At 51.8% G+C, this 27,780-nt stretch overlaps 1 long non-coding RNA gene across 1 annotated transcript; it reads left to right on the top strand.

Annotated features, from left to right (window-relative positions):
• The first annotated feature begins 894 nt into the window (after positions 1-894).
• LOC111552648 lies at positions 895-27,780 on the top strand. The gene is made up of 5 exons (XR_002734696.1): positions 895-1,128; positions 15,952-16,073; positions 18,903-19,210; positions 23,800-23,955; positions 27,662-27,780. It is a non-coding gene; the product is annotated as an uncharacterized LOC111552648 (long non-coding RNA).

Genomic DNA, 27,780 nt, shown 5'->3' with positions numbered 1-27,780 from the left:
TTCCAGAGGGCACTTCTGAGTCGGAGACAGGAGCAGGGGAAGGAGCGGCCATGGGAAGCTCTGGCAAGAAGGCATTTTTGGTGGCGAGCAATGCAAGTGCAAAAGCCCTGAGGCGTGAAAAACGCTAAAGAATCTGTAGGAGGCCAAGGCGGCCAAGCAAAAGGAGAAAGAGGGACTCCACCAAGAGATGGGCATTTCTCAGGACTGCGACGGCAGGAGAAAGAGATCCCCCTGAAGGACGTTCTAAATTCAAGCCCCTGCCCTGTGGCGACCCTGCCAAGTGGCTGGGTCAGGATCTTCCCTGTCAGGCCCAGGCCTCGTTTGCATGATGATGGGGGTAGCTTCTCAGGGTCTGGGCTCTCCTTCCCCATGTTCTCCTGTTCCCCTCATTCCCATCACCCAGATTCCGGGAGCCAGGACTGGTGTCTCCCCCACTGGAGGTTCCCAGAAGGTCTCAGGACTCCCACTGCAGTCCCGGGACGCAGGGGCTGGGTGAGAGGAAGGAAATTCTCACACAGCTTTCTCCCAGGGAGTTTGCTCTTGTTCCCAGGCTGACAACTGGCAACCCTCAGAACTCTGTTCCCCACCCCCTTCCTTCTCCTCCTCCTCCTCCTCCTTTCCCTGCCTCCCTCTCTCCCCTGCCCCCCTTCTCAGGCTTAATGACTTCCACATGGGCCTCTGGCGGCTGGAGCCAAGCCTCCCAGCATTGTCTGAAATCTCCAAATTTAGAAGAAATATGAAAATTGTCAACCACTCCTTCCTTAGGGGGTAAAAGCAACATTCTGCACCGGGGGCAGGTCAAGGCGAGGTAGTCACGTGGGGGGCGCCTGGGCCAATGGGGGGCCCTGGGAGAGCTCAGCACCCGCCTCTCCCCAACACGGGGCTCGCCTCTTCAGCTCATATAAGGTAAAAGGCAGAGTGGCCTCTGTGGCCAGGGAGCCGCAGGCAAGGGACTAAGGGGAGGGGGGCTCAGTGCCAGCTGCTTAAAAATGCCCCTGTGGCAGCGAGGGGCACCCGAGGCTGGGTCTAATTAGTTGAGAAGCAGTGACAACCCCAACCACTCACCAAACAGGCTGGTTCCCATCTCCAGGCCCCAAGGAGCCACACCTGGACCAGACCCCAGGAAAGGTAAGCACCAGCAGTAGACCTGGGATCCGTGGATGGGGGCCTCTGGGACATTTCCCCAGCGGGATGCTGCATCTGGGGGTCTTGCTCTCTTGCTAACTGGCTCTGTCCCTTTCTGGACACAGATTCTCTGGGTCTCAATTTCCCCATCTGCACAGGGGCTGGAGTCAATGATCTCTAAGCATCCATCCAGCTCATCGGCTCTAATTCTGTGGTCCTGTTGGCTTCTTGGATTCCTTGTTGTTGTAGTCAATTGGGGGAAGAAGGGGCAGAGGGAGCAGTCAGAGTTAACATCCTATCAGCCCGAGCTTCACCATGGCGCCCGAGTCTGGGGCAGTCTCCCCAGCTTCTACATAGGCAGTGCTTCTTCCTCATTCTATGGGGCTTTGATTTTGCAATTCCAAGAGCTTGGGGCTCCCGGCAAGGAAAACGGTTTTCAAATAATGGTTTCAAGAAACAAAGCTGGGGAAGAAGCAATGTAAGCTCAGGCTCTGGCAGGCAGGCAGAGATCCTGGGAAGGCTGGGTGCCGACTGCACATGGAGCAGTGGGAAGGGATGCTGGCGAGAGGAGACGCGGGCACTTAGGCTCCGGCCCCAGCTCTGCTTTCAGTGCCTGGCTGTGTGGTCTTGGGCTGGCCCCTTCCCCTCTCTGGGCCATAGTTTCCCCATCTGTATAGTAAGGCCATTGGACAAAATGATTCCTCTGCAGATGTGGCTTCTGAGTTGTTTGTGCCTGAGGGACAGCCAGTGTTGGGAAGTTCCCCTAGGAGATCCCTGAGCCGAGTCTGCCCTTTGACCACAAGCTTGGAATCCAAGCAGATGAAGCCCTGTGGGAGCTTTTGGAATTTGAGCCTGAGTGAGGGAGAGTAGCTGAAGGTTCTGTGACTGAAGGCTTGGCCAGAGGGTTGCCCCGAGCCCTCCAGATGAACTTGACTGCAACCAGCCTTTGGTGGGGAAAGGACTGATCTCTGGATTCGACCACACAGGAGTGCAGGACGTGGAAGTAGGAAAAGGATGGAGAAGACAGCAGAGGGCTTCAGAGGATGAAGCGGTGGGACCAGGAGATTCAGAGAAACGCAGGAGGCTTGTGATGGGAGGCAGGGCTGGGTAGAGGCAGAGGCTTAGGTTTGGAACTTGAAGATGTACAGACGACGTGGAGTCGGGCTCCTCTGAACATGCTCTGGCTACGTCCGGAGCCCAGAACAGAACACAGTCCTCTAGCACCGGCCTCTGTCAGGTACCCTCACCTTCCTGCTTCTTGTCACACAAGGCCCAAGGCCAACATGGTTCAGAAGGAGGCTCTGAATTCAACTGCCTGGGTCCAACTATGGCTTGTTTACTTAGTGGACAAGTGACTCTGGGCAAGTTGCTTGCTGTGTGAGCCTCAGCTTCCTCCTCTGTAAAATGGGTACAGTTCTGAGATTGCATGGTCGTCATGAAGAGTGAAGGATGCAGGCACATAGAGCAGGATGAATGGGGCTGATGTGACATCGCAGTCCGAGCCCACACCGCCTGCGGGCAAGATACCCTGAGCTATGTTGAGGGAGAAGTGGGAATGGAACCCAGCCAGGGAATGCCCAGAGTTGCTGAGGGGCACTGGAACAGGCTCTGGAAAGAGGCAGGAGGAATCGAAAGTCTGAGGCTGTGGGACACAGGAAGGTGATCAGCTTGAGATGCCTGAAGGACTGGGGGGCCTCCTTTCCTGCCTTTCTCGGGTATTGTGTGAGCAATGTATCTGAACCACTGCGCACTGACCTGCTGACAGCGGACCCCGGGCAGGGCCTAGGAATCTGCATTACGAGCTCCCCACGAATTCCCATGCACATGGAAGTTTGGGAAATGCCAGGCTGTAGGGCAGCCTAGGACTCTCACAAACAGCCGAGGCAATGGAAGCCACAGAGAGAAAGCACCGCTTTAGGTTATTTAGCGAGCTGATGGCAGAGCTGGAAGAGAACCTACGTCTCTGCCCAGCCAGGGATTCCGTAAGGTGGTACAAATCAGGAGAAATAGATTACACTATTTGTGGAGTTCTTGTGAGGTCCAGGCATTACCTAAGATCTTCACATGAACTAATTCATTTATTCCTCACAAGAGCCAGTGAGGAAGGGGCAATTATTATCCCCACTCCACAGATGAGGTACCTGAGGTAAAGAGAGGTTAGGCGGCTTACCTGAGGTCACACAGCTCACGAGTAGTTAAGTCGTGTGTGCCAGCTGCCCCTGGGGGTGCTAACTCCCCCAGGAGTCTCCTACCTCCTGCCCTGCCTCTTAGCTACCTCAAAACTTCCTGGGGACCCTCCAGCAGACCTCGTGGAAGGGGGCAGAATATGTATGGGAGACTTCTGGGAGTCAGACACTGTGCTGAACAGCTTGCATTACCATTTAATCCTCCCAGGATTCCTGTGAGGCAGAAATCAGCATCGTTCCCTCGCCCTCACTTTCTAGAGAAGGAAGCCACTGCAGCTCACCCAATGTCACGCAACTAAAAAGTGGCCAAGGGGATTTGAACCCAGTCTATGCATCCGTAGAACGCACACTCTTGGGCTGCCCACCCCAACACCTCTGAGGGCAGTAACGAAGAATCCCACCTCGCAGAGGAGACGGAGGCCAGGAGGGAGGCTCTGCCGGAGCCTGAGCCCAAGCCTTCTAGCTCTGAGGCCACTGCTCTTCCCTGCAACCCTGCTGCTTCCCCACAACAGAAAGTTTATCACTGGTCCCTCCCAGCCACGCCACAGCCCTTTGGGCAAAATCAGCCCCTTCCCAGCCTGGCCAGTTCTGGGGGAAAATGACACCCAACACCTATCCTTTTTTTTTTTTTTTCCTTTTCTGAAATGAGGTCTCGCTCTATAAACCAGGCTGGAGTGCAGTGACGCTTCTCAGCTGACTGCGACCTCTGCCTTCCAGGCTCAAGCGATCCTTCCACCTCAGCCTCCCAAGTAGCTGGGATTACAGACGTGTGCCACCACACCTGGCTAATTTTTTGTATTTTTTATAGAGACAGGGTTTCGCCATTTATCCAGGCTGGCCTCAAACTCCTGGGCTCAAGCGATTTCCCCAATCTCACCCTCCCAAAGTGCTAGGATTACAGGCGTGGGCCACTGCACCCAGCCAACACCTATGCTTGAGGAATAGAAAGATCCAGGCTCCACACCACACACCATCACTGTGTCTGATTCCTGGGTGAGCCTGAGGGTTTCGGGGAGGTGATCTCTGAGGTCCTCACTGCTGGGCTTTTCCTGCAATTTTCCAACTGAACTCTCCTGGGCGCTCAGCACCATGGATGGGGTGGATGAAGTCTGGTTCAAATTGTCATGATGACCATTTTTGTCCACATCACTTAGTACCCATAAGCCAGACTTTCTCCAGAGCTTAATACCTAGAAGGGGTTCTGGGTCCCGGGGTGCAGGCCTATCAACTTTACAGGAGAGCACAAGATTGCTTTCCAAAGTGGCTGAACCAGGTAATGATCCCATCAGCAGTGTTTGAGCATCCCCATCTCCTTGACCACACTTGAAGTCATCAGATTCCTTGAAGCATATAGGTTGCACACTTCATTTTGCATGTATCAAATTTGTGTAATAAAAAATGTAAGGAAGCCATGGAAATAAAAACATAGGTATGCCTTCTGTAGGCTGCTATGCTCCTGTGCACAAAGGTGTCTAGAAGTTTGCCCTCCACGCACAAGTTGCAGAGCACCCTCATCAGGACATTTACGAAGGCCCTGGGATGGGATGAGATGGGAACTGCCTTGTGGTCCTTCCCCAGCCCAGCAGTATGCAGTGGCCGGGGTCCAATCAAAGTTCGCCTGGGAGGGTGAGTTGCAGGAATTTGGGGGAAAGAGCCCAAGGTGGCTGCTGGCTGCTAACAGCTTGTCTAGACAGGTCCCATGGGGCTTCACTGCACATTGCGGGAGCCCTGGCCAGCCCCCTGCCCACTTGCAAAAGAGGCTGTTGGCAACAACACTGCACCACCAGAAACCTTTACTCTAGTTCGAAACATGCCTTAATGCACTGTGTGAATGACCCACTCTCATGGTCCACAGAGGTCCACTCACTCAGGCCCCCGTTTGTTCAGATGAGGAAACTGAAGTTGACTCCGAAGGCTGGGGCCTTTCCAATGTGGAGTGAGTCCCCGTGCCCGGGTGACGAGGGTACCAGGCGGGTCTGGAGCAGGGCTGGGTAGGGCTCAGATATAATAGGCTGGCACTTAGAGGTGCCAGATGTGAGCCAGGCTGCTGGGTTTGAATCCTGCATCTGCCTCACAACAGCAGTAGGACTTCAGGCGACTTACATAGGTACGCTATGCCTCAGTGACCTCATCTGTAGTATAGAGATGATTTAAGAGTACCTGTCTCATTGGTCTATTGAGTTGTCTGGATTAACTCACTAAATGAGCTAAAACTCATGAAGCCCTTGGAACAGTGACTGACACATAGTAAGTACTCAATAAAAAATAACTGCTAAGACCAGGCATGGCGGCTCACACCTGTAATCTGAGCATTCTGGGAGGCCAAGGTGGAAGGATCCCTTGAGCCCAGTATTTCGAGACCAGCCTGAAGGTCAACATAGGGAGACTCTGTCTCTACTATAAATTTTTAAATTAAATTTGTATAATAATAACTGCTAAAATATGATTACTAAAGACAGCTTCTTCACAGTACAAAGAGATGCTCTTCTGGGTGCCAACTCTTTGGACTTTGGGGGATAAACTGCCCTTATTCCCTCAAAAATATCACCTGCCATCTATCAAGTCCTTTCAAGTACCTGGACCTTTACCCAGCACTCTGAGATAAATACCATTATCCCTCTGGGCACACAAAGGCTCAGAAAGGTTTAGTCATTTGCCCAAAGTCACACAGCCTGTACGAGGCCAAGCTGGGACTCAAACTCAGTTCTGACTGATTCGAAAATCGTGTGTTTAGCTGCTGCACTCTAGGACCACCCGCAATGGGTCTGTGAACCAGAACTAGCTCTGGTTCTGACCTGCCTAGTAGGGCTTGGGCGTTTGGGGGAGGAGGCCATTGGATTGGGTGTTTGGGGGAGGAGGCCATTGGAAGTCCGAAGCCTCCTTCCAGATTAGGCATGATTGCAGTAAGAGAAGAGACAGACCCTTCGACCCCCCCACCGCTGCTCAGGCTCAAAAATGTAGACCCTGGCAGAACAGTCCTTTCTACCCAGAAGCACCCCATAGGGTGGGCTGAGTAACCTTGGAGACCTCGTCAGTCTTGGGCTGCCCCGTGCCCTGCACAGCCCACTTGAGTTCTGAGGAAGGGGCAGTTGGCTAGGTCCAGACTGAGAAAGCCATCCCACCATGGCTCCTCTGCAAGAACCCCCGACCAGCCACAAGCCTAAGCCCCCTCCTTAAAGTCTCCTCCTCTGACCTTAGCTGTGCTTCAAGGGAGATAAGAAAGCTGCAGGCCAGGCGCGGTGGCTCACATCTGCAATCCTAGCACTTTGGGAGGCCAAGGCTGGCAGATCATGAGGTCAGGAGTTCGAGACCAGCCTGGTCAGCAAGGTGAAATCCCATCTCTACTAAAATTACAAAAATTAGCTGGGCATGGTGCCGCATGCCTGTAGTCTCAGCTACTCTGGAGGCTGAGGCAGGAGAATTGTTTGAACCTAGGAGGCAGAGGTTTCAGTTAGCCGACATCACGCCACTGCACTCCAGCCTGGGTGACAGAGCAAGACTCTCTCTCAAAAAGAAAAAAAAAAAAAAAAGCTCCAAACTGCTCTGCTGCCATATACTCTACTCCTCCTCTCCCTCCAGGGAGGCAGGATGGGGGTGGAGTGTCTGGAGGGAGTCTGCCTGCTAGCCTGGGGATGGCATCCACAGAGGCTATGACACCACCCCTGGCTGGGCTGCTGGGCTCAGAGACCCCGTTCAGCCTGCCCAGAGCCTGCCAGCCACCAGGCAGGTGACTCACAACCCCAATGAGTCTGACAGCATCTGCCCAGATGAGCTAAGCAAGGCGGAGTGAAGGAGAAAGAGGCCGGCTAGGACCAGGCCTTGGCTCTGCAGCCAGCACACCTGGGTAAGTGCCCTACTCCTCTGGGGCCTCAGGCCATGATGTTCCCTGGTTTGGGACAGAGGGGACAGTTGAGGTCATTCCATGTGTGACAGTAGACACCTGGATTCTCAGAGAGGGAACATCTAAGGAGCTGGGGCACGCCCTGGATAGACAGAGAAGACGACGGCATTCTAGGTGGAGAGCTCTGTGTACAAAGGTATGGAGGCAGGACTACAGAGGCATTTTCAGAGAACAGTAGGGAAGCCCAGTTGGCTGGAACTGAGAGTTGGTCTGAAGCTCAGAGAGGCTGCAGGTTGGAGAAACAGGAAAGGCCTAGAGTGTGCGGTAGCTTTGGCAACAGAAACCAAAGCCTCAGAGCTTGGGGAAAGTTCTCCTTGGTATCTGTCTGTCCTCTGTCTGTCCCTGGGAGGGAGTGCCTTTCTTTTTTTTTTTTTTTTTTATTTTTTATAAGAGGGATTTTTCCTTTGTCCCCGAGGGGGGTGCGCAGTGGCCGGATCTCAGCTCACTGCAAGCTCCGCCTCCCGGGTTCACGCCATTCTCCTGCCTCAGCCTCCTGAGTAGCTGGGACTACAGGCGCCTGCCACCCCGCCCGGCTAGTTTTTTGTATTTTTTAGTAGAGACGGGGTTTCACCATGTTAGCCAGGATGGTCTCGATCTCCTGACCTCGTGATCCGCCCGTCTCGTCCTCCCAAAGTGCTGGGATTACAGGCTTGAGCCACCGCGCCCGGCGGGGAATGCCTTTCTTTAGCCTATTTGTCCCTCTCCCCAAAATACCATCAGCCAAGAACCCCAGTGCAGGGCAGAGACCTAGGAATTTGGATAATGGGCAACTCTGAGATGTCAGGCAATGGGGAAAAGAGAGCTCAGGTGGGACTAGGAGGGGTAGGAAGCCCGAGGGCTGCAGTCACCATCTTCAGACCACTCCAGAGCTTCCTGGGGAGCAAGGACTTGTTCTGTGCAGCCCCAGAGGACATGGCAGATGGCAGCAGAATACTAGGAAGACACCTCCAATAGTCTGTCCAAAGAGGGTGAGGGGATTAGGAAGTACAGACATATCCTGAGTTACAATTTTCTCTTTTAAAATGCTATGAAAGCTATATGCATGTGGCACCCCCCTCAACTTATAACGCAGTTGTGATGGGGTTATAAGGTTACTTCGGATAAACCAATTCTATATTGAAAATATCGCAAGTCAAAAATACACATTCGGGTCAAGTGTGGTGGCTCACACCTGTCCTCCTAGCACTTTGGGAGGCCAAGGCGAGCAGATCAGGAGTTAAGGAGTTCAGGAGTTCGAGACCAGCCTGGCCAATGTGGCAAAAACCCATCTCTACTAAAAAAAAAAAATACAAAAATTGGCCGGGTGTGGTGGCACGTGCCTGTAATCCCAGCTACTCGGAGACTGAGACATGAAAATCCCTTGAACCTGGGAAGCAGAGGTTGCAGTAAATCGAGATTGCACCACTGCACCCCAGCCTGGATAACAGGGCAAAACTCTGTCTCACAAAATAAACAGAAAAAACACGTTCAACTTACAATACTTTCCATTGATGATGGATTTATCAGGAAGTAGTCCCATCATAAGTTAAGGAACATCTGTAGTGAGCTCCTCATCACCAGAGGTATGTAAGCTTAGTAGAGACACCATAGAGAGAAGTCAAACATCAGAAGAGGTTGGGCATCATAGCCTTTCCTACCACCAGCCTCGGATCTCACATGCCAGCTCTAGCTGCTTTGGGAAAATCATGAGCTGGGCCTTCCTGCAGCCTGGATGTCAGATTCCCAGCCAGACATGACATCAGTTCTGCCCTAACTTTGCACAAGGGCCTCTTGGACCTCCTACCTCCTACCTCCCACTTCCTTTCCACTGCTGCCTCCTGCCTTCCCAGGGGACACCAGGCCTGACCAAAGAGACTTGGAGCCTGGTTGTGAGATGGAGTTCCCCGGGGAACATTCAGCTGATGGCCTTCCGCCCGGCAGGAATGAGACAAAGGGGGCCAGGGTCCCTGGGAGCCCTGTTCACACGCTCCAGAGAGTCTGCGTGGAAATTCCAGGAGGGTCACAGGAAAGCTTCAAATTTAGAACCACGATGCTTTCTTTTTTTCCCCCTTCCTCTTCTGTTCCATCCTTTCCCTCAGTGGTCAGAGGGGGTGTCCTAGGAGGCTGGGAAAGGAAAGCAAGAATCCTCTTGGGCTGAGTCACAGAAAAAGCATGGAGAGACGGAGGGTGTGGAGTAGATTGGGTGGCCCACCAGACAGGGCTTGGGGAAGTGGACAGCAGCGTGGGAGATGATGGAGAGGACCTAGAAGTCAAGGGCATGGCCAAGCACCTGTGAGGGTCCTGGAGCAGTGGGCAACTACATTGCCCAGGCCAGCAGCCCTCCCTAGATACTCAAGACCAGAGCTGCCAGAACCTGGGTTCAAGTTGGGTTCAGAGAGTCAGCCCAGGGGTTTCTAGAATAGAGACAGAAGGATCTTGGGAATGGGGCTTCCAGGAATCTCAGGCAATGTGCCCCGACCTCACATTGACTGCAGAGCTCAGAGTCATACAGCATCCATCACATTCACTCTGGCGCCCCTGGTAGATGCTTAATAAATATTCCTGGTGTTCAATCCCATACTCATCGCATCATAGTCCTTTTAGAGCTGAGGGACCTTAAAGAGGATCAGGGCCTATCTCTTCGTGTTATAGATGCAGAAACTGAGGCCCAGTGACAAGGAAAGACATGCCCAAAATCATGCTGCCAGACTGACCACATCCTTTGCTTCTTCTCTGCCTTCTAGCCAAAGATGGAGACTATGGTACATTCTTCACAATCAGGGGCAGGGGACAGAGGAGAGGCGGTGCCCAGGCAGGATGCTATGTCCAAGAGATAGTTAGGATGGCAGCCTATCTTGAGTTCTGGCTGCTCTGCCCAGGAGGTCCCTTTGAACGGCCAGAGATGGTCCCCAATGCTGTTGGCCTCCTGCAGAGGAAACAGCCCAAAGCTGGGAATGGAAACCCTTGGTTCTATTCCTGGCTCTGCCCTAACTCTTCATATGACCTTCAACGTGACCTTGAGCATGCAGCTTCCTCTGGCCTCAGTGTGTCCAGTGAGAGGCTAGACCCAGCCAGGCACGGTGACTCACTCGTATAATCCGACCACTTTAGGACGCTGAGGCAGGCAGATCATGAGGTCAGGAGTTTGAGACCAGCCTGACCAACATGGTGAAACCCTGTCTCTACTAAAAATACAACAAATTAGCTGGGTGTGGTGGTGGGTGCCTGTAATCCCAGCTACTCAGGAGGCTATGGCAGGAGAATCACTTGAACCTGGGAGGTGGAGGTTGCAGTGAGCCAAGATCACGCCACTGTACTCCAGCCTGGGCGACAGAGCAAGACTGTCTCCAAAAAAAAAAGGGGCTAGACCCAACCAGCTGGGCAGTGGGGTATTCCAGCCATGATCTGCCTCCTGTCTCCTGCAAGGACTCCTCTCCATCAGTCTCGGTCCATCGGCAGATTTTACCTGCCCGGCTCGGCACAGTAAGTGAGTGAGGCACAGAAAGAAAATAGCAGCTCAGGGATTCCGTTTCACCTCATAGCAGCATCTTCTATGCCCAGGCTTTGCTTTCTAGCTGTGAAATTCCCAGAGAGACAAAAAGCTAAGAAAACCCTTAAGATCACCCCAGTGAGGAAAGCTGAGACCAGAGAGAGTCCACAGATGACTCAAGGTCACACAGCAAACTGGGAATGGGCCTTGGGTTTCCTGACTCCTAACAGTGCTCTTGCCACTGACCACACTGCTCTCCAGGATAACAGGCACATAAGCTGTCCTTGTGTGGACCCTGGCAGCGATTTAGCTTGGTGGCTTAAACCCCCACACAGGGAGCTACGATCTCTTCCCCTGGCTGAGACTCAGTTTCTTCTTCTATAAAACAGAGATAGCCAGGCGCAGTGGCTCATGCTTGTAATCCCAGCCCTTTGGGAGGCCAAGGCTGGTGGATCACCTGAGGTTAGGAGTTCAAGACCAGTCTTACCAACATGGTGAAACCCTGCCTGTACTAAAAATACAAAAATTAGCCAGGCGTGGTGGCAGGCGCCTGTAATCCCAATTACTCAGGAGGCTGAGGCAAGAGAATTGCTTGAACCTGGGAAGCTGAGGTTGCAGTGAGCTGAGATCGCGCCACTGCACTCTAGCCTGGGGGACAGAGTGAGACTCCATCTCAAAAAAAAAAAAAAATGGTTTAGTGAAAACAGAGACACAGGGTGGACCAGATGTCTCTAGAAGACTTTCTGCCATAACACTAAGGATCTACCAGGACCCCAGTGCCTTCCTGGGAGGCCCCTGCCAACACCTACCTCAGCCCTATCTTCCACAAGGGTAGGGCCATTGAGGCCAGGAAATCCCACCAAGTCTTCCCCCCGATTCAGCCCTGTCCCACCCCAGACCCTGGGGCTGGACTTCATCCAGAACTACAGGCCCCAGCCCAGCTCCCGCTCTAAGGATCTGGACTTTTTCTTACCATAAAAGGGCAAGCGTGCCTCTCTTGGTCCCTGCTGCCAACCCTGCTGGGGGAAAGACTGAGCTATTTTTAGAAAACTCAAGGGCTTGCTCCTGAACTCAAGATGGGGCGTCTCTGCGCCTGCACCCTGAGAGCCCCCTCCCCATCTTTCTTCCTCCTCCTTCTTCTCCCATCGCTCTCTCCCTTCCCTTTCTCTTCCTATCTGTCTTGCTCTCAGTCTCACTCCATCCATCTCTCTTCCCTTTTCGCTCCCTCTCCTCCCATCCCGCATCGCTGTTCTGTCTTCCTTCCCCCTCACTTCTTCCTTCTCCCAAAATCTTTTCATAGTCAGCTTCCCTCCCCCACTTCTCTCCCTCAGATCTCCTTTCTGGTGGTGGAAGAAAGTAACACATCTGCACTCCCACCCCTTCTTAAATACTATTTACAACATAAATTCCAAACATCCGCCATCTGGTTCTAGGAAGGGCCAAAAGATATTTGGAGAAGGAAGTCATGATTATTCCATCTTCAAAGCAAAAGGAACTTAAAGGCTCTCTTCTCTCCACCTTCCTCCCGAGGCCCCTTTGTTTAACATCTGGCCGATCAGGATCCCCCAGTGAGCAGAAGAGGTCAGGACATTTGCTGGAGTCCCAGCTGAACCTGTGACTGGCTGAATCACTTTGAGTTCCTTGCTTCTCCTCTCCATGCCTCAGTTTCCTCATCTGAACAATGGGTGCAAGACTAGGGTGCTTCCAGCACTGACGTTCCAAGACTTCAAGTCCTGGTGCAGAAAATCCACCTGGTCCAGATCACTGGGGCCTACTTTGGGACTGAGCAATAAAGGGTAGGATGGGGGCAAGGGAGTGGGAGGCATTGAGCGAGTGCCATCCTCATTCCCAGATGCACCAGTTTCTCTCTCGCTCCATGGAGATCTATGCCGGCCATTCACCTGCATTCACACGCACACTCACACCAGGGAATGGGGTGGGGTCAGACCGTCCCTCCGTGTCTGACCTAGAAGGACTCGGGACACTCTGGAGTCCAGTCCTATCCCCCCCACATCATGTAGATGCGGGCCCTTGAGGCTCAGAGAGGGGAATACCCTTGTCCACCATCACACAGCATATCTACAGAAAACCTGGTACCTAGCCTGCAGCTCCTCCCACCCAACACATTCCAGAAGAAACCAACATCTGTATTGTCTAGAAAGCATTGCCCAGTCCCTGCGAAGCCCCTGGAACCCTGGAGGTCCATGCTCTTTGCAAAGCTTATAGGACAGAGGGAGAACCAATGCCTTTTTTGTTTTTTTTTTGTTTTTGTTTTTGTTTTTTTTTGAGACAAAGTCTCATTCTATCACCCAGGCTGCAGTGCAGTGGTGTGATCTCTGCTTACTGCAACTTTCGCCTCCTGGGGGGTTCAAGCAATTCTCCTGCCTCAGCCTCCCGAGTAGCTGGGATTACAGGTATGTGCTACTGTGCCCAGCTAATTTTTGTATGTTTAGTAGAGATGGGGTTTCACCATGTTGCCCAGGCTGGTCTTGAACTTCTGACCTCAGGTGATCCACCCGCCTTGACCTCCCAAAGTGCTGGGATTACAGGTGAGAGCCACTGTGCCCCGCCGAGAACCAATGCCTTCAACATGATGTGAATTTCTTTTAACAAACAGCACAGAGGGGAGAAATGCCATGGGAAAGAGGCAGAACACCACCACCAACAAAAGGAGAAGCCCCCTTGCTTCTGGAGACAGATGGTTTTCCAGGGCTCAGATGGTCTTACTTATACTGACAATGCTTTCTCTGTTCACAAACACCTCTCCAGAAAGAACAACGTACAATACACCGAAATATTGCCAAGAGATATTGACTCTGGTTATCACTCTGTAAAAATGATATGAGTAGTTGGTCTTACAAAGGAGCTGTGAGAATGCATGTAGGGCTGCCTGGAGCCAATCTTCACTAACTGTGTAACCAGGAGGGAGTGCTGTGACCCCTGGAGCCTCAGTAAAGCAGAGATAAGAATGGTACCTAATTCTTTAAAACAAGGATCTCTGAGTAAAGAAACAAAAAATTAAAAGAATGGTACCTAATTCAGCCAGGCACAGTGGCTCATGCCTCTAATCCCAGTGCTTCAGGAGGGCAAGGCAGGAGGATCACTTGAAGCCAAGAGTTCGAGACCAGCCTGGGCAACACAGCAAGACCCCCATCTCTACAAAAAATTAAAAAATAAAAAATTGGCCGGGCATGGTGGCATATGACTGTGGTCCCAGCTACTCAGGAGGCTGAGGTGGGAGGATCACTTGAGCCAGGAGTTCAAGGTTACAGTGAACTGGCTCTTCCACTGCACTCCAGCCTGGGCAACAGGTGTTGCCCTGGAAAGGAAGATCCTGGAGAGCAAGACCCTGTCTGTTTAAAAAAAAAAAAAGAAAAGAAAAGAAAGAAAAGAAAATTATTGGTACCTAACTCATAAGTCACTTTGAGGATCAGATGAGAAAAGCTGTGTAAAATAAAGCACTTAGCAAGTGTGGGGTGCATCAGAAGCACCCAATGACATGTTAGCTGTCATTATGATTACAGCATGTCCCAACGTGCCTAGTGCACAGTCAGCCGGACAGGTGATGGCTCTTACCTTTGTCACTCTTTTCCCAGTTTCTGCCCTCACCAAAGGGCCAAGTGACAGGGACTCACAGGGATCCTGGTGTCTATGCCCCACCCATCCCCAGGGCCTGAGCTGCTCGAGGCAAGGCTTGGGATTCTAGGCTGGGCAGGTCTTTTTTTTTCCCCCTCTCTTCCCTTTTCCCTGCAATGCTCTTGTTTCAGCCTCAAACTGCGTTCCCAGGGCTTGCTCAAAACTCCCCGGAGCAACCCTCCCTGGGGAGGAAGTGCGGAGCGTGTGAGGCTGGTGAACTCAGCTGGGGTGTCAAGGGGGTGGGAGGGCACTCTGGGAACAGAGGCCCAGGGAAGCTGTGCGACAAAGGGGACATGGAAAGGGACACGCAGGGGCTCCCACAGCTTCCCCAGATGCCTCTTCAGACCTTTGCTCTCTCCCTGCTTCTGCTCTTCCTCCCATGACTGGGCTTTGCTATGGCCCCAGCCCCATGCTAATAATAGAAATGGCAGCCATTTATCATGGGCTTATGATGTGCCTGGAAATATGCTCACGCTTGACATCTGCCTCATTTGACCTTCACAAACAAGACTGTGAGGTCGGAAACAGGCTCAGAGAGGTGAAGACACCGGCTTTAGATCACACAGCTAGGAAGTGCTAGAGACGAGATTCAAACGCAGTTCTGCAATGACTCAAAGCCTGTGTCTTTTCTTTCCAGACATATGGTGGAAACCCTAGGGCCCTGAAGCCCAAGGAGAGCAAGGGCTGTAACAAGTGCACAGGCGTGAGTGAGCTGAGGAAGGGGAACTGTGAGCAAAGAGGTCCCTCCAGAAAGAGCTGGGTGTGTGCATGAGTTTGTGAGCTTGCCTGGAGCCCTGGCCTCAGCCTTCTCACTAAGGTGCCATCTGGCTCACAGATGTGGCCCATTCCCAGCCCCTCATGTTTCTTGGAAATGAGCAAGGCAGGAAAGGGCACAGGGGCTTCTGCGATGACCATGGCTATGATAACTTTGACTTGTGGTCATCCAGCCAGCTACTGCCCACGCCCAGGAGAAAGCTGGATTGAGCATCAGGAGCCTGGGTTCAAGTCTGCCTCTCATGCTGTCCCACAGGTGACCCTGGGCAAATCGCACAGGCTCCTGGAACTTCAGAAAGGGGAAGAATTATTCCTACCTCTGGCGACATCAGTGAATGTGCCTTGAGTTATGGGAGTGTTTTGCAGGCTGAAAGCTTTGTGTACATGGGAGGCATCAAAGACAGCCACAAGCCTGTCCCTTTGGTCTTGGTCATCATGTTAACCCCAGATTTTGATTAAACCCTACCTGTTCCTTTCTTATGTGTGAGGCTGAGTTGGGGGCATTGGTCAGAGGAGCCTCTGGGAAATTTCCTTTCAGGACAGTTCTTTTGTTAAGGGGCCTGGGTGTGCTAAGAAGGGAAGGTGGCTCCTCCTGCTCTTGGAGCTTGGAGTTTCTCAGAAACTCTCCCTTAAAAGCCAGGCAGGCCAAGAAGGGATAATGGTTGCTCAGGGCCCAAGGAGCAGGATCTCTGAGGCCCGGAAGATCTCAGTAGGTTCAGCCTAAGAGTACCCAGAAGTGGCCCAGACCCATCCTCCATCCCTCAGAGCCTGGCAGCCTGGCCAGGACCCTCAGAGGCCACGACCGTAGCCAAAGGGCACCCTGGTGTCCTTCTGACAGGTGAGATCTTTGTTTCTTTCAGGCAAGGGCACTGACTGGTGGGAGCCACCCCTGCCACGCTGGTGTTGGAGAAGCAAGAACTCTGGAGAAGCAGCCTCCTGGGACCAGAGGAGGGCCAGCAGCGGGCAGCTCAGAGACAGAACTGTGAGCCTGCCCCACCTCCACCCCTCCGGCACCCACAGCCACTCCCCACCCCAGCCCACCTGCAGGCGGCTCCTGGAGTAACCTGGGTCTCTCAGGATAAACTCCCCACCCCAACCTCAGAATGACCAAGAAACCGGGCCTCAGGATGATGAGAAGCAGAATGGGCCTTGGTAAAGGAAGGCTCCCCACTGATTGGTGGCAGTGTGGACAATTCAGGGCTGTCAGAGTCTGGGTTGTAGGTAAAAAGAAATGGAACCCAAGAAGGGAAATCCAACTAGGAGCCAAGAATCCGGTCTACCCCATTCTCCTTACAAAATAGCAATGCAAAGCCTGTGTGATTTGGACATAAAGCCTCTGTTATTCAACTTGATTTGGTGAATAATAGACTTGAGAGAAATGTGGGAAAATAATAGTAATCTTCCCCAGAAAGTGAGCTCCTAAAGCAGGAAGACCTGGGGCTGTGTGATCTTGGATGAGTCACTCAACCTCTCTGAGCCTAGTGATAAAGAGCCAGCTCATAGGACTTTGAGAGGGTTTGTGAGGTCGGGCTGGTGTCCCCAGGCGCGGCCCTTGGCACATGGTGAAACTCAAGAACACAGAGCAGTTTTTACCATTCATCACATTATTCCCACACTTGCCAATTTTTAAATTTCATGCTCATGGTGGAACAGGTAGGGCGAGGCGAGATGCCAGCTCCATAAGACAAGTGGAGAAACTGAGGCCTGTGGAAGTGAAAGCATTCACTCAGAGTTGCACGTAGGGTCAGTTGCAAAGGAGAATTCTGGCACCAGTTCTCATGCGGATGGAAAAAGTGCAGGAAGATTTGGAGGTGAGCAGAGGAGAAGGGAGGAGGAGGCAGGGTTCTAGGAAAGGAGCTGACGCTCAGGGATGTGGGACAAGTCGCAGGCCTGTCTTACATAACATGGTCCACCTGTTCACCTCTGCATGCCCCACAAATGTGTGCAAACGTGCACCCCAGCACAGCACACACCCAGGCCTCCCTCACTAGCAAATAAGCCACAGAGACTGGGTTTAAACAAATTGGATTAGGAGGGCTGCAGGCGCCTCCTCCCGCTGACTGCCCGGCTCTGACACTAAACAGGCCTGCAGAACTGCCAGCTGTGGTCTCTCGGACACACTGACAGTCGGTCCTTTGCTCCCTCACCCCACCCGTGGGCCTCAGGAAGGGGGCTGGGGTCCGAGAGGATGCCACAATGATGGATGGGGTGAGGGAGGTTCCAGGGCTAGCTCAACAGCGCACAGGATGTTAGTGCTTTTGCGAGGCACATTTCCGAACAGTTCCCAGACGCACCCCCTCTTCCCCCCTCACCCTCCCCTCCGGCAGCCTCTCCCATGGTCACTGCTGCTGGCTGGGACTTGGGCCCAGCCTGAGGCTTCAACCAGAGCCCCGTCCTTGAGCAGACTCACCTCATCTTTCAGTCCTGCAGCTGGGCTGAACGGGGAGTGGTCAGCTCAGAAGACACTGGCCTGGGGATGAGACACAGGGAATGCTTCAGAGGGAAGAAAGAGCTTGTGAACAGGCAATGCTGGTCTTAAAGATGGCATCTTGCCGGGTGCGGTGGCTCAAGCCTGTAATCCCAGCACTTTGGGAGGCCGAGACGGGCGGATCACGAGGTCAGGAGATCGAGACCATCCTGGCTAACCCGGTGAAACCCTGTCTCTACTAAAAAATACAAAAAAAACTAGCCGGGCGAGGTGGCGGGCGCCTGTAGTCCCAGCTACTGGGGAGGCTGAGGCAGGAGAATGGCGTTAACCCGGGAGGCGGAGCTTGCAGTGAGCCAAGATCCGGCCACTGCACTCTAGCCTGGGCGACAGAGTGAGACTCCGTCTCAAAAAAAAAAAAAAAAAAAAAAAAAAGGTGGCATCTTGGTGCTTTCTCATGCCTTGTTTTCTTTCATCCTCAGAATGTGGCTGAGGGTGAGGGGACAGGTGTGACTGCCAAAACTTCCTTTCTTGGTGATTCCACAACACCCATTTCTGATCCCTGAGCCTGTGCCATGCCCTGTGTGATGTGCCAGGGACACCAGGGTGAATACTTACAGTCCCTGTCCCCCTTCCTTCGCGGAACAGCCTCCTTCAGGCTGGGTCACTGGGCGCTGGGGCGTCCCTGGTCTTCCAGGATTGCAACTTCACAGAATCCCTTTTCCATAAGGCACATGGAAGGGACTGTCACCCACAACGGGAGCCTTGACAACCAGCCAATTCAGAACACAGACCTTAATGTCGGACGGCCCGGAGTTCAAATCCTGCCTTGCTCTCTTTCAGCTGGAAAGCTGTGGTCAAATTACTTAGCCTCTCCAAGCTGGTTTTCCCTTCTGCAAAATGAGGATATACAAGCTGCCACCTCACAGAGTGACTGTGAGAATTAATTCTTATTTTCCACACCCTCATTTGAGAGGGGGAGAAACAGAAGCCCAGAGAGGGAAAGGGCTTGGTTAGGATCACACCATGAGTTGGGGGTTAAGTCAGTATGGGGTAGGTCCCCTCTTTCTCTGGGTGTTCCTCTCTCCCATCCCTTATCTCAACATAAATCCTCCCCAATTGCCCAAGTTGTCCAGGCAATTCCTGCCACATGTCCTGGGGCCTGCCCTCCACCTTCAGCCCTGCTCTGGCCTCTGCAACAGCAGAGTCCTGGGTGACCAGCAATGACCCCCGGCCCTCTGAGTGCTGGTAGAGGGTGGGGGAGCTCTGCGGCAAGCTCCCAGCCCAGAGCAGCCTGGCCATATAAGGGAAGGAGCCCAGGGAGGCCTCCTGGCTCAGGCCTGGCGAGAAAACCCAGACAGCCACTGTTTATTTTCTCCTCCCCAGCTCACCCACGCCTCCCCAAGCCTCCCGACAGAAGACAGAGGTCCCCCACAGCCCAGAGACATTTCCTGAAGACATGGGGAGCACAGAGGCGGAAACAGCCCATCCACCCAGGAGCGGCCCCCAACGCTGCCGGCAGCCAGCACCCAGAGCCATCAGGTAAAACTGAGGCCACCTGGCTCAACATTGCTTTTCACAGAAGGGGAAACAGCCACAGAGAGAAGGGCCTGGTAAGAAGTGCAACCTGGGACCCCCAAGCGGTGGCTCTCATCCTGACTGGGGATCCAGAGTAGGAGGGAGCCTTTGGTGGGGTAAGTGGAATGGGGGAGGGGTGGCCATAGACCCCTCTTCTCAGTGAGGCCCTCAGGTGAAGGAGGCAGGGGTTGGGACAAGTGCTAAGTGTGCAAGACTCCAGGGAAGAGCTGCTGGAGCCAGGAGAAGCCCCTCCCTCCCGGCCCCTCTGCCCCTCCTCTCAGCCCAGCTGCACTGACTCCTCCTCTGGGAAGCCTTCTCAGCTTCCCCAGGGGTGGGAACCTTTTTGTCCTCTGAATGTGCTTGGCTGTCCTTTCTAGGGCACGCACTCTCTCTCTTTCTCTCTTTCTCTGTCTCTCTCTCTCTCATCCCACTTGAGTCTGTCCCCTGCTCACCTTGTGAGGGGCATTTTCCTTCTACTCAATCTGACTGAGGTCCTCCAGGTCAAGGATGGCGTGTTTCTCAGTCCCACTTCCCCTTGGCCCATAGAAGAGGCAGTGTGCTGAATGGAGAGGTGAAATGATTAGACCCTGCCCCCAAACCTAAGGTCTGGCCAATTGGTCAGGGCATGAGACATTCAGTGTAGAGGTTAAAATGGGGGCCCTGGGTTACGAACCCCAGTTCAGTTCCCAGCTCTGTACCCTTGGAAAAATCCATTCCCGGGGAGCTTTGTGGACGCACAGGGACTTGCGTAATGAAAACATTCAATATCCAGGACTATAAAATTCCACAAATGACCATGCTTATTAGATTCATAATCATGATGATTATTCCAGACACAAAGGAACAGAATGAGGCACCAACAGCCAGGGGTGGGCAGATTCAAGGACCACAGAGGAAATGGAGGCAAACACCTTCCCCTGGTCAGAGTCTGTGCCTTAGCCCTTCTCCCTGCATCAGTTTCTCCTTCAGAAGCATGGGACTACCTCCCATCTAGTTCCTGATTCTAAACCCAGGGGAGATGCTATCTTTGCTGCAATAATCTTAGCCTACATCTTGGAGTGGAAATGGCCTTGGTGGAAATGGTCTTCAACTCCCCTGGTCCAAGCTCAGGCCCTGTGACCCTGGAACAATCCCCTTCCCTTCCTGGTCCTCCATGTAGAAGCAATAACATTCCCTTGCCAGCGGCACCAGCCGTTCTGATGATTAAATGGGATCGGACACTGTTTCCCAAACTCAGTCATTCAGATGCCCTCTATTTTATTTCTTCTATGTCTGCAAACGATTATAATATTTTTAAATGTAAGATGAGTCCTTTTTAATACAAATAGAAATAGCTACTGTAAATAGAAAACTCTGATACTGTACATAATTAGCAAATAAAGGTAACCATAAATACAGTAAAAATGAAACAATGTTATTATACTTTAACCTAATAGTTTGCCTTGCAAGGCCCTGGGCCTGAAGCCTGGGCAATTAGTGAGAGTTAGAAAGGTGTCAAAGACATGATAGCAGCAAACTGAGGCTTTCTACCCCACAGAAAATAGGACTGAAAGCAAATTGACAGGGAGCAACTGATCCATTCCACAACAGAATGGATCAATTTCTCCCTGACAATTTGCTTTCCATTCTGTTGTGTCCTGTCTCCCAGCAGAGGCTACAAACCCCCCCACATCACTTACCCACCTGCTGCACGTGAGAAGCCAAAGGTAGTTTATCTGAAAGGGCTTTGGAAATAATCACGCACCAAGTGAAGGCGGAGGACACACCTTGTCAGCTTAGTTCTCGGCAGCAAATCATCTCTTTTTCAGGATAACCCTGCCTGATTCTTACCGAAATCTCCTTGCTGAACATGCTAAGCTCTTCTCTCTCAGGGGCAGTGGGAGCCGTGGAGAGTAGAGCAGACCAGCTGTCTGTGACTCCCAAAGGAGTCCAATGTTGGAATCACTCCCCAGCCAAATGCAGGATTTTTAAAAATCTATTTATTTATTCGTGTAGAGACCAGGCTATGAGACTGGCTAATTTTTTGTATTTTTTGATAGAGACAGGATTTCATCGTGTTGCCCAGGCTGGTCTTGAACTCCTGGGCTCAAGCGATCCACTGGCCTCAGCTTCCCGGAGTGCTCGGGATTACAGGCATGAGTCACAGTGCCCAGCAACCAAATGCAGTTGAAAAGAGTTCCTGCAAGAGAATTCCACAGAAGAGGAAAGCAGGTCTCTGGCTGGCAATACCTTAGACAGAGGTTGTCCTCTCCACAGGCTGTCAGAACTGACCTGCTGACCTAACCGGCATGATAGACCAGAGGGAAATACTCTTTCCACTCTTCCCGGAGTGAGGCCTGACTTCAGCATTCTGCCAGAGGTGTAAGAGACAGACTTTTTTTTTTTTTTTTTTTTTTTTGAGTCTCACTCTGTCACCCAGGCTGGAGTGCAATGGCAAGATCTCGGCTCACTGCAACCTCCACCTCCCCAGGTTCAAACAATTCTCCTGCCTCAGCCTCCCAAGTAGCTGGGATTACAGGCCCCTGCCACCAAGCCTGGCTAATTTTTGTATTTTTGGTAGAAACGGGGTTTCACCATGTTGGCCAGGCTGGTCTTGATCTTCCGACCTCAGGTAATCCGCCCGCCTTGGCCTCCCAAAGTGTTGGGATTATAGGCGTGAGCCACTGCACCTATCGTTTTTGTTTTTTGTTTTTGTTTGTTTTTGTTTTTGTTTTTTTTAAGAGACAAAGGCTCCCTATGTTGCCCAGGCTAGTCTTGAAATCTAGGCTCAAGCGATCCTCCTGCCTGAGCCTCCCAAAGTGCTAGGATCACAGGCGTGAGTCACTGCTCCCAGGTCCGTTTTTGTTTTTTTAAGGAGATATATTTTTTCTGTTCTCTCTCAGTCCTGAAGAAAGGCTACCCATCCCCTTCAGACATTCCTGAAAATGCATGTCATCCAACATCAAGGCCACCACAGTGACCACTAAGCAATGCAAGAAGGTCCTCTGGGGTGCCCTGGGATCTTGGCAGGGCAGGAAGAATGAGGAGGGGCTTTGCCTGCTCACCTGAAAGTTCCCACCCAAGCCAGGCCCAGAAAACAAAATGAATTATCTACATGGTCATCCAATCAGCCACCAAATGGCAATACCTGGGTCCATCATCATGTACCAAGCCATGGGTCAGAGCCAGGGCCCCCCAAATTAACAAGACACAGGCACTGTCCTCAGGAAGTGGAGATCTAGCCAGGTGAGACACACAGAAATAACACTGATACTAGAGATAATGAGATTGGGAACTATGATTCAGCCATTCAACCTGGGCTTAGGTGGCATCTACACCACCTGTCCCTGATTTCAGTAGTGAGCACAGTTGACAAGGTCCCTTCCCCTCGCTGGTGAGCCACGTGGTCCACAAGTGGAGGTGGTTGTAAGTGAAAACCACATTACCAGCATGGTAAAGGGTTAGAAAGAGGGAACAGGGTGGGTGAGAACACAGAGCAGGGGGTGCTGATGGCTAAAGAAGTCAAGGAGGGGCTGGGCACTGTGGCTCATGCCTATAATCCCAGCACTTTGGGAGACCAAGGTGGGTGGATCACCTGAGGTCAAGAGTTCTAGACCAGCCTGGGCAGCATGGTGTAACCCTGTCTCTATTAAAAATACGAAAATTAGCCAGACATGGTGGTGCACGCCTATAGTCCCACTTACTTGGGAGGCTGAGGCATGAGAATCGCTTGAACCGAGGAGGCAGAGGTTGCAGTGAGCTGAGATCGCGTCACTGTACGCCAGCCTGGGCGACAGATGGAGACTGTCTCAAAAAAACAAAAACGTCAAGGAGGATTTCCCAGAGTGGACACTTGATTAGAGACCTAGCACAGGAGGAGGAGATGGGCAAGGAAAGTGAGGGGGAGCAGCACAGTCCTGGGGAGCCTGAAGTGGGTAGGCACAGGCTCCCTGCGAGAATGTAAGGACATCTATGAACTGTAGCCCAAGAGGAAGAAGTCACTGGGGCCAGATACGGCAGGCCCTTGCAGGCTTTGGGGCGGGCTCCAGAATTCAGCCTGAGGGCAATGGGGAGCCCTTGTAGGATATTAAACTTGAAAAAGATATGACCATATTTACATCTTGAAAAATCATTCTGGGAAGATGGCTGGGAAGACAGGAGTGGCAGAAGAAAAATAGGTTGAAGACAATTGATTGTTTGATGATATAAAATGTTAAGTACCATGAATGAGGTTGTTTGGCTGGGATGCACCAAGCATAAACATGGAGCATGGCATCAAAAGGTAGGTCAACATATTAAATAATTCCATTTATTGAAATATCCAGAATAGACAGATCTATAGAGACAGAAACTGGTCTGTCCAGGACGAGGGGTTGTCTAAGGATAAGGAGCTTCTTTTTTGGGTGGTGAAATAAGCTAAAATTTATTGTGCCATTGTTTGCACAACTTCTTTGTGAATGTATTAAAAACTGCTTAATTATACTCATTAAATGTTCTCCTAAATTAAGCTGTTTGGGACAAGAAAAGAAAAGGAAAAAAAAGAAAAGAACAGAACAGAAAAGAACAGAAAAGAAAAGAAAAGGAAAAAAAGGTCAAGGTTTGGTCCTGGGTGCTCAAATGGCAGGCCACAGACAGGAAACACAGCTGTGGGGAATTACAACAGCCTCCTGACCAGAGCTGGAGGGGTGGAGCCCAGGTCCCCTGTAATGCCCCTTCTCCTCGCCAGGTTGGAGCCCGCCACAGGTCGCCAGAGTGGAGCAGCGCAGCGCCCTGTCTCCCAGCCTGAGGTGCAGTGCTGCATCTCTGGTCAGTTGGGAGTCTGAGATGAAGCACTGTAGCTCAGGAAGAGAGAAGTTGTTCTGCAGCCATCAGCCTGGAAGTGGTAAGTGCTGGGGGTTGTGGGGGCCCTACCAGGAAGGACAGAGTGTTTCCAGACTCCATACTGTCAGCCACTTGTGATGCTGGGGAAGTTCCTCGACACAAGTTCCCCTGGTGCCACAATCTGTTTCACGAGTCTGGGCCTGTCCTGACTCCTCTGCGTACTCCAGTGTGTCCATCTTAGCATGAGGTGTTAGCATTTCCCCAGCACCCTGACTCGGCTTTCTCTTTCTCAGCCCATGGCAGACACAGCTAATCAGTAAAGGCATACCTTCTTTCTTTTGAGACACAGTCTCACTCTATCACCCAGGCTGGAGTGCAGTGGCATGATCTCAGCTCACTGTAACCTCCTCCTCCCAGGGTCAAGCAATTCTCGTGTCTCAGCCTCCCGAGTAGCTGAGATTACAGGTGTGTGCCACCATGCCTGGATAATTTTTGTATTTTTAGTGAGATGGGGTTTCACTATGTTGGTCAGGCTGGTCTCAAACTCCTGACTTCAGGTGATCTGCCTGCCTCGGCCTCCCAACGTGCTGGGATTACAGGCCTGAGCCTGTATGCCCCACCAGGCATCCATTCTTGAAGCGCTCAGATGCAGCTTCAGAATCCTCAACAATGAGCCCTGGAAAGCCACTATTATTGATTCACAGCTGAAACTCATTCATCATTTGTGGATCAAACAATTCCTAAAAACCCTTCCAGCCCTGAAGATAAAAATTCTGGCCTTTAGGTCAGGGTCTTCACTCTTTGTTTCTAACCTTGGCTCTGGGGCATTGCCGAAACCAGTCCAGGCACCTCACAAATGTCTGACTTCTCCCAGAGGCTTCAGACATGCAATGAATGAGCAGCAGAGGAGAGTCGTGGAGTCAAGCAGTTTCATCTAACCTCCCCAAAAGTTTGGAAAGTGGGTGGTGTTATAGCCCCATTTTACAGATTAGAAAAACTGAGGCCCATTTACGCAGCTCACCTAAGGTCACATATTGATTGTGCTGAGCTGAGATTGTACCCTAATCTGCCTTCAAATCCATATGTTTACCCATTGCACATGATTATGGAACCTGGGACCGGGGAGCAGGAGGAGAACATTCCAAATCCTGCTCCCATCTTGTGTTTACATCTCAGGTCACTTTTAGCAAAGACAGACCCGGACACTTGCCATTAATACTACAGGCTTCCTTCCTCCTCCCCTCTTCCCCCTAATCTTATTCATCTCACCTCTCCAGTAGGTCCTAGACTCATGCATTTTATAATTAAAGAAGGCCAAGGCTCAGGGGTTAAGTGACTTACTGGAGGTCATCAGAGAGGAAATTGCCAAACCCAGCCTAGGAACTGAATGGTTGGTTTAAATTCACCCCTCTAGCAGGAGACTGGGGAATACACATGAGCCAGGCAGAGAGCAGAGGGCAGTCCTGGGGGCGGGGGCGCCAGAGGGTTTCTGGTACTTTCCAGGGCAATTGAAGTTCCAGTCACTACTCCCCCCAGAGCAATGAGCCACATCCGGCAACGTGTGGCACCCCACACTGGCTGCTACAGATGGGCCTGGATGCAGAAGAGAACTACAGCTGGTCCTTAGGGACACGGCGGCCTTGGTGCTGAAGGTCACGCACTCCCACCTTGTCCTCACGGTCCAGTTTTCCCAGGAATCCCTTAAATGCTAAGATGGGGATTCCTGGAAATACTGTTCTTGAGGTCATGGTTTCACAGCTGGATTCGCCTCCTTCCCACCCCAGAGTTGCCCCCGCCAACTCCCATGGGGGCCTCGGCTGGAGCACAGGATGAGGGTTCAAGAAGAAGGCTGTCCCTGGAGGTAAGAGGGCTTATGAACCATGTTCCAAACCTTTGCATTGCTTTTCTTTCCATCTTGTCTATTTCGTAACATCCCTGTGAGGCTGGATGTGGGAACTTCAGCACTGCCGTGCTCTTGGGAAATTTGTCCAAGGCCACCCAGTTGAGCAGCGGTTGAACCAGGACACCATCAGGCATGCGTTTCTTGTCTCCACCACACCCTAAACCCACTTCCCAATGTGCCTTGAGACAGGGGCCGCCGTATTGCATCCACATGACTGATAAACTAGTAAACACACATGAACTCATTTTAAAAGCGTATTCAATCAGTTAGGTAAACTAAAAACCATAAGTCTTCGTTCGATTTGGAGTGCAGCCAGAGAACAAATGGAAAATTTTTCAAGGTAGAGAATATAAAAACTCAGAACGCCCTCTTGTGGCGCCTCTAGCCACCCCCAGGAACACTATGGCTCTTCCCCTACAAACGGTGATCTGTAACCTTGCTACAAGACGTTGGACACACACACACACACACTGAGGTTCATTTTGCCCCCTCACTTTTGAGTCAGCGACTAATGAAACCCTCTCCATCGCTGCACCACCAGCAGTGCCCCCATCACTTCCTTTCGTTTGCTTCCACAGGCTGGTTCATCCTCAAAGCCCTCCTTATATAGATCCATGGGATCAGTGAGGCTCAGAGAGGTAAAGTGGCCAGCCCAAGGTTGCCCAGACAGCAAAAGGCAGCGCCAGCTCTGATTTCAAGTCCAATGGCCTATGGCAATTTCTTAGCCAAAAGCAAAAGCTACAAAAATAAAAAGCCAGGCACGGTGGTGAGTGCCTACAGTCCCAGGTACTGAGGAGGCTGACGGGGAGGACCACTTGATCTTGGGAGTTCTTAGCTGCAGAGAGCTATTATTGTGCCTGTGAATAGCCAATGCACTCCAGCCTGGGCAACACAGGGAGACCCTGTCTCTAAAAAATACATAAATAATTTTAAAACTCAGCCTCTCTGACTGCCTGTAGAGAATGCTAACTGACTGAATGACAAAAGACCTAACGTAATCCAGGTACAAAATCCGAACTTTCCGGCCAGGCGCAGTGGCTCACGCCTGTAATCCCAGCACTTTGGGAGGCCAAGGTGGGTGGATCATGAGGTCAGGAGTTCAAGACCAGCCTGCCCAACATGGCAAAACCCAGTCTCTACTAAAAATACAAAAAATTAGCCAGGCATGGTGGGGGGCGCCTGTAATCTCAGCTACTCAGGAGGCTGAGACAGGAGAATTGCTTGGACCCAGGAGGCAGAGGTTGAGGTGAGCTGAGATCACACCACTCAGATGTTGCAGTGAGCTGAGATCACACCACTGCACTCCAGCCTGGGTGACAAGAGCGAAACTCCATCTCAAAAAATAAAATAAAATTAGAACTTTCCCTGAACTCTTGGCTAGGGCTTTTCATGGGGTTGTAGAAATGGTAGTAAATGCCAAAGCCCCAGAACCCTCATGTTTGGGTCCAACTCCCACATTGCCAGGGACCAGGCAGCTCCCACAGGTATCCCAAGCCATCTTTCTCACAGGCCGCATTGAAGACATTTATGAAATGAGACCCCCTCTTCCTCATCTGCAGCGACAGGGCTGGCCAGACCATGGAGAAATCAGATTTGGTCATGATAGCTTCCACTCAGTGACTGGTCACGATCTGCCAGGCGCTGTGCTAAACACTTTCATAGGCCTTGAACCCCTCCATCCTGATCCATTCCACCTCGGTGAAGCAGGCCCTGCCATTCACTCCACTCCACAAAGCCAAGGCTGAAAGAGGTTAACAGACTTACCTAAGGTCACACAGCTAAGAAGTTGTGAAGCTGGGATCAAATCAAGTCTGTGTTTATGGGTTTAACTATCATGTTGTGGCCCCAACCCCATTTGACCTAGCCTGGCTGGTGGCCCTTCTCACAGTAGCTTCCCCTGAAGAAGAGGAAAAGCAAACCTTCACTGAGACCCAAGTGGTCTCTCCTGTGCTCTGTGACAATAATAAAGTCCTGGCCCTTGGC

This window comes from Piliocolobus tephrosceles, chromosome 4 (assembly GCF_002776525.5).
Source record: "Piliocolobus tephrosceles isolate RC106 chromosome 4, ASM277652v3, whole genome shotgun sequence".
NCBI classification, from domain to species: domain Eukaryota; kingdom Metazoa; phylum Chordata; class Mammalia; order Primates; family Cercopithecidae; genus Piliocolobus; species Piliocolobus tephrosceles.
Note: the sequence above shows the minus strand (reverse complement) of the source record. Positions and strands in the feature narration are given on the sequence as shown.